An 11,950-nucleotide genomic window follows, 5' to 3' on the forward strand; every position below is an offset into this window, starting at 1 on the left:
TCCGCCACGAGACCTCCAAATAGTCCTCTCCATATGCCTAGACATCTCATCCGCCACAGAGTGCGCTGGTACCTGGGACTACTTTCCTCTTCCGCAAAATGGAACGCAGATGGACATCATTCCACGGGTCGCGGATAAATGAGGATGCGCCACACACATTCGGCCACTTGGCAACAGTTCCTGTCCACAGTTGTCACCAGCCAACATAGATATAGTTACCACAATTATAGCCAGCTACTGTACACGAGTGATCATTTGACAATAACCGCCCACTGCCTAAGTACAGTCACATCAGAGCCAAACTTATAAACTGTTAGAGACAGCAACCCAGAGACTAAACTCCTCTAGATTAGATAGTTCTCTTTCACTGTGTTAAGTTTGATTAGTGTCTAGGAGACCAGCTGCAGTGCCGAGCATCATTCATCACTCAGAGTTGAGTGTTTGATTTTTTATAAATTCTTTTAATAAATGTTTATTCCTTGTTCCATTTTGTGTTGCGCATATCACTTGTGTTTTAGAGATAACGCCCTGTGAACACATCTATTGCTAATGTCCAAGCCACCTACCTTGTATATAAACAATTATTCTGTAAGAGGGGGTTCGTTTCCTGATATCATGTATGCTGCACATCAGACTTGTTTCGATGAATACAACAAACGGAAAACTCACTGATATACACTGAAACGTCAAAGAAACTGTTATAGCCATGCATGTTCAAATAGAGAGATATGTAAACAGGCAGAATATGTAGCTGCGGTCGGCAATACCTAAATAAGACAAGCGCCTGTCACAGTTGTTAGATCGGTTACTGCTGCTAAAATGGCAGATTATCAAGATTTAAGTGGGTTTGAACGTGGTGTTATAGCTGGCGCACGAGTGATGGGACACAGCGTCTCCTAGGTAGCAATGAAGTGGGGATTTTCCCGTATGACCATTTCACGAATTTACCATTAATATCAGGAATTCGGTAAAACATCAAATCTTCGACATCACTGTGGCCGGAAAAAGATCCTGCAAGAACGGGACCAACGACGGCTGAAGAGAACCGTCCAACGCGACAGAATTGCTGCAGATTTCAGTGGAGGGCAATCAACAAGTGTCAGGGTGCGAACCATTCAACGAAACATCATTGATATTGGCTTTCGGAGCTGAAGGCACACTCATGTGCCCTTGATGACTGCACGACACAAAGCTCTACGCCTCGCCTGGGCCTGTCAACATCAACGTTAGACTATTGTTGACTGGAAACTTGTTGCCTGGTCGGACGAATCTCGTTTGAAATTGTATCGAGTGGATGGAAGTGTACGGATATGGAGACATTCTCATGAATCCGTAGACCACGCACGTCAGCAGGGGACTGTCCAAACTGATGGATGCTCTGTAATGGTGTGGAGCGTGCGCAGATGGAGTAATGTGGGACTCCTGATACGGCTAGTTACGACTTTGACAGGTGACACGTACGTAAGCATCCTGTCTGATCACCTGCATCCACTCATATCCATTGTGCAATCCGACGGACTTGGGCAAGTCCAGCGGGACAATGGGACACCTCAAACGTCCAGAATTGCTATGTCCAGGAACACTCTTCTGAGTTTAAACACTTACCACCAAACTCCCCAGACATGAACATTATTTAGCCTGGGTTGCCTTGCATCGTGCTGTTTGAAGAGATAGCCATCTCCTCGTACTCTTACGGATTTATAGAAAGCCCTACAGGATTCACGGTGTCGGTTTCTTCCAGCACTACTTCCGACATTAGTCGATTCATGCCACGTCGTGTTGCGGCACTTCTGAGTGCTAGAGGGGGCACTACACGATAGTAGTCAGATGTACCAGTTTCTTTGGCTCTTCTGTGTATATCTTCCGTATCATTCTGTGTGATGCTATAGAAACACGATCCAATGGCCCAATGAAGAGCTGTTCCCTCAGTGGTAGCAACTACATCACACTATGTTTGCAGTTATTGACAGACGTCGGGACACATTGGGCTGTTATGCGTCAGTATGTTAGTATGTATGATGATGGTCAAATAAAATATACCAAAACACCAGTACCAAAGAGAAGGCGTCAAATAACTCTGAAGACCATCCTGTTTTCTATTGTGGACAAACTGAATGAGGTTTAGATGTGAGCAGTGCAACTGTTCTGGTCAATGGCCTTGCTGCAGTGGTAGCACCAGTTCCCGTCAGTGCACTGAAGGTAAGCGCTGTCGGGCTTGGCCAGCACTTCTTCGGGTAACATATGGGTCTGCCGAGCTTTTTTCTGAAGTGGGATCCACTCAGTCCTATGAGAAGCTACTGGACTGAGAAGTAGCGGCTCCGGTCACGAAAACTGACAACGGCCGGAAGAGCGGTGCGCTGACCACGTGCCCCTCCATATCCACATCCAATGTAGCCTGTCGGCGGAGGATAACACGGCGGTTTTTCGGTGCCATTGGAAGTTCCGGGGTCCGTTCGGACAGACTCAGTGGAACTGTTCTGAACGTGCCGCATGAGCGCCAAGTGTGAATATCTCACTCAGTTGCAACCACATGACTAAATATTACTGAACAAATATACAGAAGAACGATGCCGACTGAGGCTGGATTGTTCGATTTGTGAAAAACTGTAACAGAAATATTGATAACTTTCAGCTGCTGACTTTCGAATAGAATGGCAGGAAACACTATAACACAAAACAATAAAGATTATCCTATGTCAAGCACTTTATAGTAAGACACAGAGTATAGATGTCGTTGTGAAAATAGACGTATGCTTAATGCCCGAAGTCTAATTACAAACAAAAAAAGTAGATATAGAGTATCTGCGTCGAGAGGAATTTACAAAGTGATCTTACTGCAACATGGAAGCAAGTATATTTACCCTACCTTGATATTGTACTCAAAGGAGACGATGTTTATGAGACACATTACATAGAACAATAAAACTACAAGAATCTAGGATGACGTAATGTACATTTACTGGTGTGTGATGTCTACTAACAGGCATTCGCTGTGATCGAGTGAGCTGCAAATGTAAGCTGTTTTGCGATAGACTTTGTATACTTCCTGAAAGAATGAAAGGAGACGTGAACATAACAACACTTGTGAGATGTGATGTAGATATTTTGTTTGGTTACGTGGTTCCAAAGTAACAGGGCATACACACTGTTTACACGCGATGTTAGGAACCACTTTTATGTACGAAAGTAGCAGGGTATAGACACCTTTACTTACTTTTTGTGTGTTGATGTATTGGTGGTGGTGACATTGTTCCATATTCAAATATTACATGGGTGAGTGTCATCTTACGAGGTTATTCGAAGAACCAAGTACAAGAGATCCTTCAGTTTCTATGCTGCAAGGAATAGATTTTCTGGTGAATTAAACTTCGCCGAAACACTGGTGTTGAGTCGAGATATTTTCTTTGCGTTAGTACTGCGTTTATTTAGAATTCGTACTGACCAATAGTGTAAATTTCCGCAGTTTTCCACACATTCCACATGAAAGCCAGAGATTCTCATAGATCCCAAGTGCGTTCGTGTATGATTAAGAATCAATACATTTACAATTAGTTCTTAACACGCAGCAGTCAGAATATGCATCTCTGCATTCTTTCTTTTCCTTTCCTTTTGTCGCCGAAATTTAGCGTATAAAGTTCGGTGTAGTGATTAATGTCCATAAACTATCACTGTTTCCCTAATTAATTACATTAATTTTTGTACTTCCTATTTTTTTTTGTACTGTCTTTAATGGTGTCCGAGTATGTGCATAATATCTTTGATTGCCTATCGCGATGCATCGAATTGTGATATACTTTTATCTTTATATGTCTCAGATAATTCTGATACGGAACGGGCATTCGTGACGTAGCCGAAATCTTTGGGTGAGTAACTAAATATTTACCTCTGTGACACAAATGTCTACTGCTGACGTGGAGACAGCTTTCGAATTTCTACAGATACGCAATGATCATTTGCTAAATGTCACTGCAATCGTCTTTTCCTTTCTACCGTATGTTATCCTGTAATATTCGCCACCAAAGAGCCGTGTTATCTGCAGTGTCTCTACCAGACGCAGGGTATTATATTTTGGAGTGTGGCGATTTCAACTGTTGTATCACTGGAGGCATGTTTCTAAAAGAGACACTAACCAGACACACTTGAGAAGGTGTGCGAAGGTTGTGAACGTCTAGGAGAGCGTATTTGCAATTTATATTGTTCAAATAATTCAGAGGTTATTAAACCTGCTTTAGTGCGCCATTCACTTAGGCATATGGGGGAAACGCCTGAAGTTCCTTGCTTTGTTTACTCATGATCTTCTCTCTGATATTGGCCTGATATACATTTCCTACTCCAAGATGCTCGATTAAGCTGCATGATTCATTAACATGATTTTGTAATGTGTTATGCCTCTTTTTGATAATGGTTTACCTTATAATTCTCAAGAAGATTTCAGAAATCAGTTCTTGGATGTATGTCACGTAATCTTATGACAAATGGATTAGAAATGAGCCAACATTAAATCACCGAATGTTACAAATTAAATTAGGTTCGAGTTCCAAGTTACGGGGGCTAACAGGTCGACATATCAAACGCTGCAAATGCGTATTTCGCCCTAACTTTTCCTTTGTAGCGTACGTTCCATTGTAATAATCGCGATCCAAGTGTGTATCCACCAGACGCAGGGTGTTGAATGTTTTGAATGCGTTGAATATTTTGACGCCAGCAGAAGAGAGGAACTTACACAACAGTCGCAGCCATAAACATAAGCGATGCAACATCTTTATAATCATATCACGCTTCTGATCAAGATTTTCTCTTGTAAGACAGAAAAATGCAGAGATTCATAATTTGACATCGTCATCATTATCACATCATAATCACCCACAAAACACACGCTCTGAAGATAACACACTGCCTTGACTAGTAGCCACATTCTGCTTTCATCTTGTCCTTGTTCCTCCAATGTCCTGGGTTTGATCGATTGCCAGCTACACCCTGTGGATACAGACTTGGTCCACCAAAAGGATGCAGTTCTTGTGCTTCCCCCCTTCTTCTCCCACATTTAAGCACGGGACATCACATTTTCGGATATCCTCGCCACATAATCGGCCCACTGGATCCACAGGTTAATGAGTATATTTATGTATTCTAAGTCTTCCAATTATGTATTTCTTGTTTTGATTGTTCTGTCCTCAGCCTTAAACAGATCCAAGACTTCTCTACACCAGCTTTTTTCTAAGACGTCTAGTTTCTATATATCATGCTTCCTATTTGTCGTTTTTCGGAGTTTTAAAGTACAGCTGAGCCAATAATAGTATTATATAATTTTATTTTTGTTTCGCTTGTAAGGGCTTTAGATCACAGTGTACTTTTCGAACTGAAATGACAGTTATCATCTGCATTTTGATTTTTAAATCGATATTTAATTCACTGCGCGTGATGGGTGACCCATGCTCCGATTGCGCTCTGTATAATGTTTCTCGAACAGTCCGACAGCAAATTTATTGAGCCCCCTTGAATGTAGTAAGCAGATTGACGTCTCAGTGGTTTTTGTGGGTACCATACTTGTCTCTTACTATTTGGCCTCATTGTCTAGTGTAGAGATGTGGATCTGCGGCTCTTACCCAGGTTTTGAGGTATGTTTCTTTGTCTTGTGTCCAACGAGTTAAATGAGGAACTTAGCTTAAGGTGTTCATTTATCTCATCCAAACGAAACAGATGCTGACACTGACATTGGGTTTTAATTCAGTGTTGCCAAAATCAGTGTTGCCAAAATCAGTGTTGCCAAAATCAGTGTTGCCAATTTAAATTTTGTATTACATGTACACTGACAGCTTCACAAATAATATGTGTCACATGAACCTTCTCTCATAGTTCGATTGCCACCTTATGTCCACCATCAATTGAAACAGCTTCTTTTACCCTGTGGTTCATGACTTCATTTGTCGAGCTTCAGGCGAGCTGTGTCATAGCTCAATGACGCTACTACCCATACGTCGTCTAAGATTAGTATATTGTCAAATTAGGCTGATAGCCGAATTCCTATATGGTTTAGTGATTCATAATAAAAGAGGGGGTCCCTTACAGAATGTCATCTCTTAATGCATGCGAATTATGTGTAGAAGAAACTGATCGAAATGAGTTCGCATGAAGACCGCAGTTCTAGAAAAATGGTAATTTACCACAATATTACCAAAATAATAATTAAATGCTAGACTCTTGCATATCAAGCGACAGGATTTAATACATGGCATGTGGATCTGAATTAAACTCTATCTTATCTACGCAATATCGACGAAAATAATATATTTTTTTTATTTCGACCTCTTAATTAATTCATAAGGGTATTGACAAAAGTATCCCATTGTGTGGGAAACTAGGTGTGTGACTGAGGTAGTTTGAATTCCTACTTCGTTTGAGATGGTTCAGTTACTTCAAAATCTGTATGTTGCGGTTTATACTTTTAATATATGCAATGTTTCATTGGTAAACCAAAAAGTTTTTACTCAAAAGCAATCGATCAGATATCAATCGAACGGTTGCTTTCGATCTTTGAATGCAGAGAGCGATGCACCTGTGAGAACTGTATATCACATCAGGTATCCCAGTTTCTCCATTTCAAACATAATCCACCTACAGCCTGTGGGATTTTATCTTGTTACATCTTTGACATCTGTATACCATCTTACATTTGCTGACTGGTAACTTATTTAGAAACTCATACGACACTAAAAGCACGAGCCTTCATCGTCTTTTAACAAAATTTCTAATTCAGTTCAAGAAATTAGGTCCACAGTTCTGTATATTTGAAACCTGCTCTTGTGTAAAATAGCAACAGAGCTACTCGGAAGGTTCAAGGTTCCTCAAGATGTACTGTCGTGTACGCCTTATTTCACGGTTTGACAAGGATAAACAATTCTTAGCCAGAAGAAATGATATCTGTACTGAGGAGGATACACAGGCATTCCACGGACACACATTTTAGTTTGTCTATAGCTGATGTATGTCGTCGTCAAGACATCGTGTGATAGCCCTTACGTACTACTATCTCTTGAACATCGCCATGACCTTCGTAAATAAAGTGCTGAGCTTCCCTTGCAGTAATAAACCTATTCCCACCGATCATTTCATTCAGCCATGGCGGGTTGCTGTATGTATTAACAAAGTAATGATGCAAGGACGAGCATTGCCTGATGGCCGATCACAGAGCAGTTTTTAATGCCGGAATTTCTAAATTTTCCGTTCTTTAATCATCTTTACTATTGAGAATTGACTGGTAAGTTTCGTGAATAACATATGAAATAAAATTTCTGAAGATAATCGCCGCTGAATCAAGCACGTCAGGTTTTACAAGATTTTTGCCTTTTTATCGCCATAGAAATTTTTTTTCGGGTTTGAATAATGTCATAGGCCTGCAAAATTAAGGTAATTGGGAATTGTTTTTAACATCTAGCTGATCCTAACGCAGTTTGATGTGCTGATTTCAAGTTTAATCACAATTTTTTCTAGCACATAAAACTATCAAAAATCAATGACGAACAGTTCAAAAATACATGTTTTTCTAATCGCTCTGATGGACACATACTACCTAAAAAGAAATTTAAAAAAATGCATGATATCTTAAAGCACTCCGTCTTCAGACCACAAGTGACCCACCGAGACCATCCGACCGCCGTGTCATCCTCAGCGGAGGATGCAGATAGGACGGGGGTGTGGTCAGCACACCGCTGTCCCGGTTACGATGGTTTTCTGTGACCGCAGCCGCTACCGTTCGGTCGAGTAGCTCCTCAATTGGCATCAAGCTGAGTGCACCCCAAAAAATGTCAATAGCGCATGGCGGCCCGGACGGTCAACCATCCAAGTGACTGTCACTGTGCACAGTGCTTAACTTCGGTGATCTGACGGGAACTGATGTATCCACTGCGGCAAGGCCATTGCCTCAAGGTATCTTGGATAGAAAAAAGTCTAACAATTAATGCTTACCTTTATAAGTTTTTGTATTTTCATTTCCAGTTATCCTGAAAGCTCGTTCCGACACTTCTTCTCCTGTGAACAATGTGGCGTATATCCCTGTGTAGCATCCAGCAATAAACAGCAAAACGTTTAAATTCCATTTTCCCTAGAATCTGTGTTCCAGCGCCTTGACATCCTGACAGAATCTTCCTCCCTACTCTTCACCAACATCAGCAAAAGTTCGGGAAAGCAGCTCTAATCTAAATGGAGGAAGTCCGCTTTTGAACTCCTTGAATAACAAGTTTTGGTAAAAATTTCGTTAATGTGTTTCCCAATAAACATTCAGAAATGTGGTCCTTGTAATTTCCATGAAATTTCTGTAACAGTTGTTTGTAAGCTCAATACCTCTTGCTGAACTATTTCCATGTTGGTGACAAATACTTGCTTTCTAAATAGCTTCGAAATGTCACGTCCAAAGAGAAAGTATATTTCAGTTTGGTTCTTTTAGTGATGAAAATACATTAGAAACATTAACTATCCATTCGTGAAGCGTTCTTAAATTATTTAATTAATCCCAGCTTAATTTGAAGTAAAGGCAAATGAGCTTTCAGGCTGATCCATAAGGTGGATATCTTCACCTACGATAAATTCATACATCAGAACATCCTGATGGGGCAGCCATGGGGCAGTCTAATAAGAGGATATCTGAGCCAGCTGGACCTCTGAAAACTTATACCATCTCATATTGATACTTAGTACGGTTAACGTGATTCCTGACCACCAAGGAAGATGCAGAGCTCCATATGCTCCCCTTACTACGTGACGACTTTCCAAATCAGTGATCTACATCTACATCTACATCTACATCCATGCTCCGCAAGCCACCTGACGGTGTGTGGCGGAGGGTACCTTGAGTACCTCCATCGGTTCTCCCTTCTATTCCAGTCTTGTATTGTTCGTGGAAAGAAGGATTGTCGGTATGTCTCTGTGTGGGCTCTAATCTCTCTGATTTTATCCTCACAGTCTCTTCGCGAGATATACGTAGGAGGGAGCAATATACTGCTTGACTCCTCGGTCCAGGTATGTTCTCGAAACTTCAACAAAAGCCCGTACCGAGCTACTGAGCGTCTCTCCTGCAGAGTCTTCCACTGGAGTTTATCTATCATCTCCGTAACGCTTTCGCGATTACTAAATGATCCTGTAACGAAGCACGCTGCTCTCCGTTGGATCTTCTCTATCTCTTCTGTCAACCCTATCTGGTACGGATCCCACACTGCTGAGCAGTATTCAAGCAGTGGGCGAACAAGTGTACTGTAACCTACTTCCTTTGTTTTCGGATTCCATTTCCTTAGGATTCTTCCAATGAATCTCAGTCTGGCATCTGCTTTACCGAAGATCAACTTTATATGATCATTCCATTTTAAATCACTCCTAATGCGTACTCCCAGATAATTTATGGAATTAACTGCTTCCAGTTGCTGACCTGATATATTGTAGCTAAATGATATGGGATCTTTCTTTCTATGTATTCGCAGCACATTACACTTGTCTACATTGAGATTCAATTGCCATTCCCTGCACCATGCGTCAATTCGCTGCAGATCCTCCTGGAGTGGCCGAGCGGTTAAAGGCGCTACAGTCTGGAACCGCACGACCGCTACGGTCGCAGGTTCGAATCCTGCCTCGGGCATGGATGTGTGTGATGTCCTTAGGTTAGTTAGGTTTAAGTAGTTCTAAGTTCTAGGGGACTTATGACCACAGCAGTTGAGTCCCATAGTGCTCAGAGCCATTTGAACCCTTTTTTTGCATATCCTCCTGCATTTCAGTACAAATTTCCATTGTTACAACCTCTCGATATACCACAGCATCATCCGCAAAAAGCCTCAGTGAACTTCCGATGTCATCCACAAGGTCATTTACGTATATTGTGAATAGCAACGGTCCAACACACTCCCCTGCGGCACACCTGAAATCGCTCTTACTTCGGAAGACTTCTCTCCATTGAGAATGACATGCTGCGTTCTGTTATCTAGGAACTCTTCAATCCAATCACACAATTGGTCTGATAGCCCATATGCTCTTACTTTATTCATTAAACGACTGTGGGGAACTATAACGAACGTCTTGCGGAAGTCAAGAAACACGGCATCTACCTGGGAACCCGGGTTTATGGCCTTCTGAGTCTCGTGGACGAATAGCGCGAGCTGAATTTCACACGATCCTCTTTTTCGAAATCCATGTTGATTCCTACAGAGTAGATTTCTAGTCTCCAGAAAAGTCATTATACTCGAACATAATACGTGTTCCAAAATTCTACAACTGATGGACATTAAAGATATAGGTCTATAGTTCTGCACATCTTTTCGACGTCCCTTCATGAAAACGGGGATGACCTGTGCCCTTTTCCAATCCTTTGGAACGCTACGCTCTTCTAGAGATCTACGGTACACCGCTGCAAGAAGGGGGCCAAGTTCCTTCGCATACTCTGTGTAAAATGTAACTGGTATCCCATCAGGTCCAGCGGCCTTTCCTCTTTTGAGCGATTTTAATTGTTTCTCTATCCCTCTGTCGTCTATTTCGATATCTACCATTTTGTCATCTGTACGACAATCTAGAGAAGGAACTACAGTGCAGTCTTCCTTTGTGAAACAGCTTTGGAAAAAGACATTTAGTATTTCGGCCTTTAGTCTGTCATCCTCTGTTACAGTACCATTTTGGTCACAGAGTGTCTGGACATTTTGTTTTGATCCACCCACCGCTTTGACATAAGACCAAAATTTCTTAGGATTTTCTGCCAAGTCAGTACATATAACTTTACTTTCGAATTCATTGAACGCCTCTCGCATAGCCCTCATCACGCTACATTTCGCTTCGGGTAATTTTTGTTTGTCTGCAAGGCTTTGGCTATGTTTATGTTTGCTGTGAAGTTCCCTTTGCTTCCGCAGTAGTTTTCTAACTCGGTTGTTGTGCCACGGTGGCTCTTTTCCATCTCTTGCTATCTTGCTTGGCACATATTCATCTAACGCATATTGTACGATGGTTTTGAACTTTGTCCGCTGATCCTCAACACTATCTGTACTTGAGACAAAACTTTTGTGTTGAGCCGTCAGGTACTCTGAAATCTGCTTTTTGTCACTTTTGCTAAACAGAAAAATCATCCTACCTTTTTAATGTTTCTATTTACGGCTGAAATCATCGACGCAGTAACCGCTTTATGATCGCTGATTCCCTGTTCTGCGTTAACTGTTTCCAATAGTTCGGGTCTGTTTGTCACCAGAAGTTCTAATATGTTATCGCCACGAGTCGGTTCTCTGTTTAACTGCTCAAGGTAGTTTCCGAATAAAGCACTTAAAAAAATTTCACTGGATTCTTTGTCCCTGCCACCCGTTATGAACGTTTGAGTCTCCCAGTCTATATCCGGCAAATTAAAATCTCCACCCAGAACTATAACATGGTCGGGAAATCTACTCGAAATATTTTCCAAATTATCCTTCAGGTGCTCAGCCACAACAGCTTCTGAGCCAGGGGGCCTATAGAGACATCCAATTACCACGTCTGAGCCTGCTTTAACCGTGACCTTCACCCAAATTATTTCCCATTTCGGATCTCCGTCAATTTCCTTCGATAATATTGCACTTCTTATCGCTATAAACACGCCTCCCCCTTCACTGTCCAGCCTGTCGCTGCGGTATACATTCCAATCTAAGTTTAGAATTTCATTACTGTTTGCATCTGGTTTCAGCCAACTTTCCGTCCCTAGTACTATGTGGGCATTGTGACCGTTTATTAATGAGAGCAGTTCTGGGACCTTTCTATAGACGCTCCTGCAGTTTACTATTACCACATTAATGTTGTTTTTCCCTGTTGCATTTTGCCTACTCCTACCTTACCGCGTCTCAGGAGGCATCTTGTCGGGCCTAGGGAGGGAATTCTCTAACCTAAAAAACCCACATGTGCACTCCACACATACTTCACTACCCTTGTAGCCGCTTCCTGCGTGTAGTGCACGCCTGAT

This window comes from Schistocerca americana, chromosome 3 (assembly GCF_021461395.2).
Source record: "Schistocerca americana isolate TAMUIC-IGC-003095 chromosome 3, iqSchAmer2.1, whole genome shotgun sequence".
Classification (NCBI taxonomy): domain Eukaryota; kingdom Metazoa; phylum Arthropoda; class Insecta; order Orthoptera; family Acrididae; genus Schistocerca; species Schistocerca americana.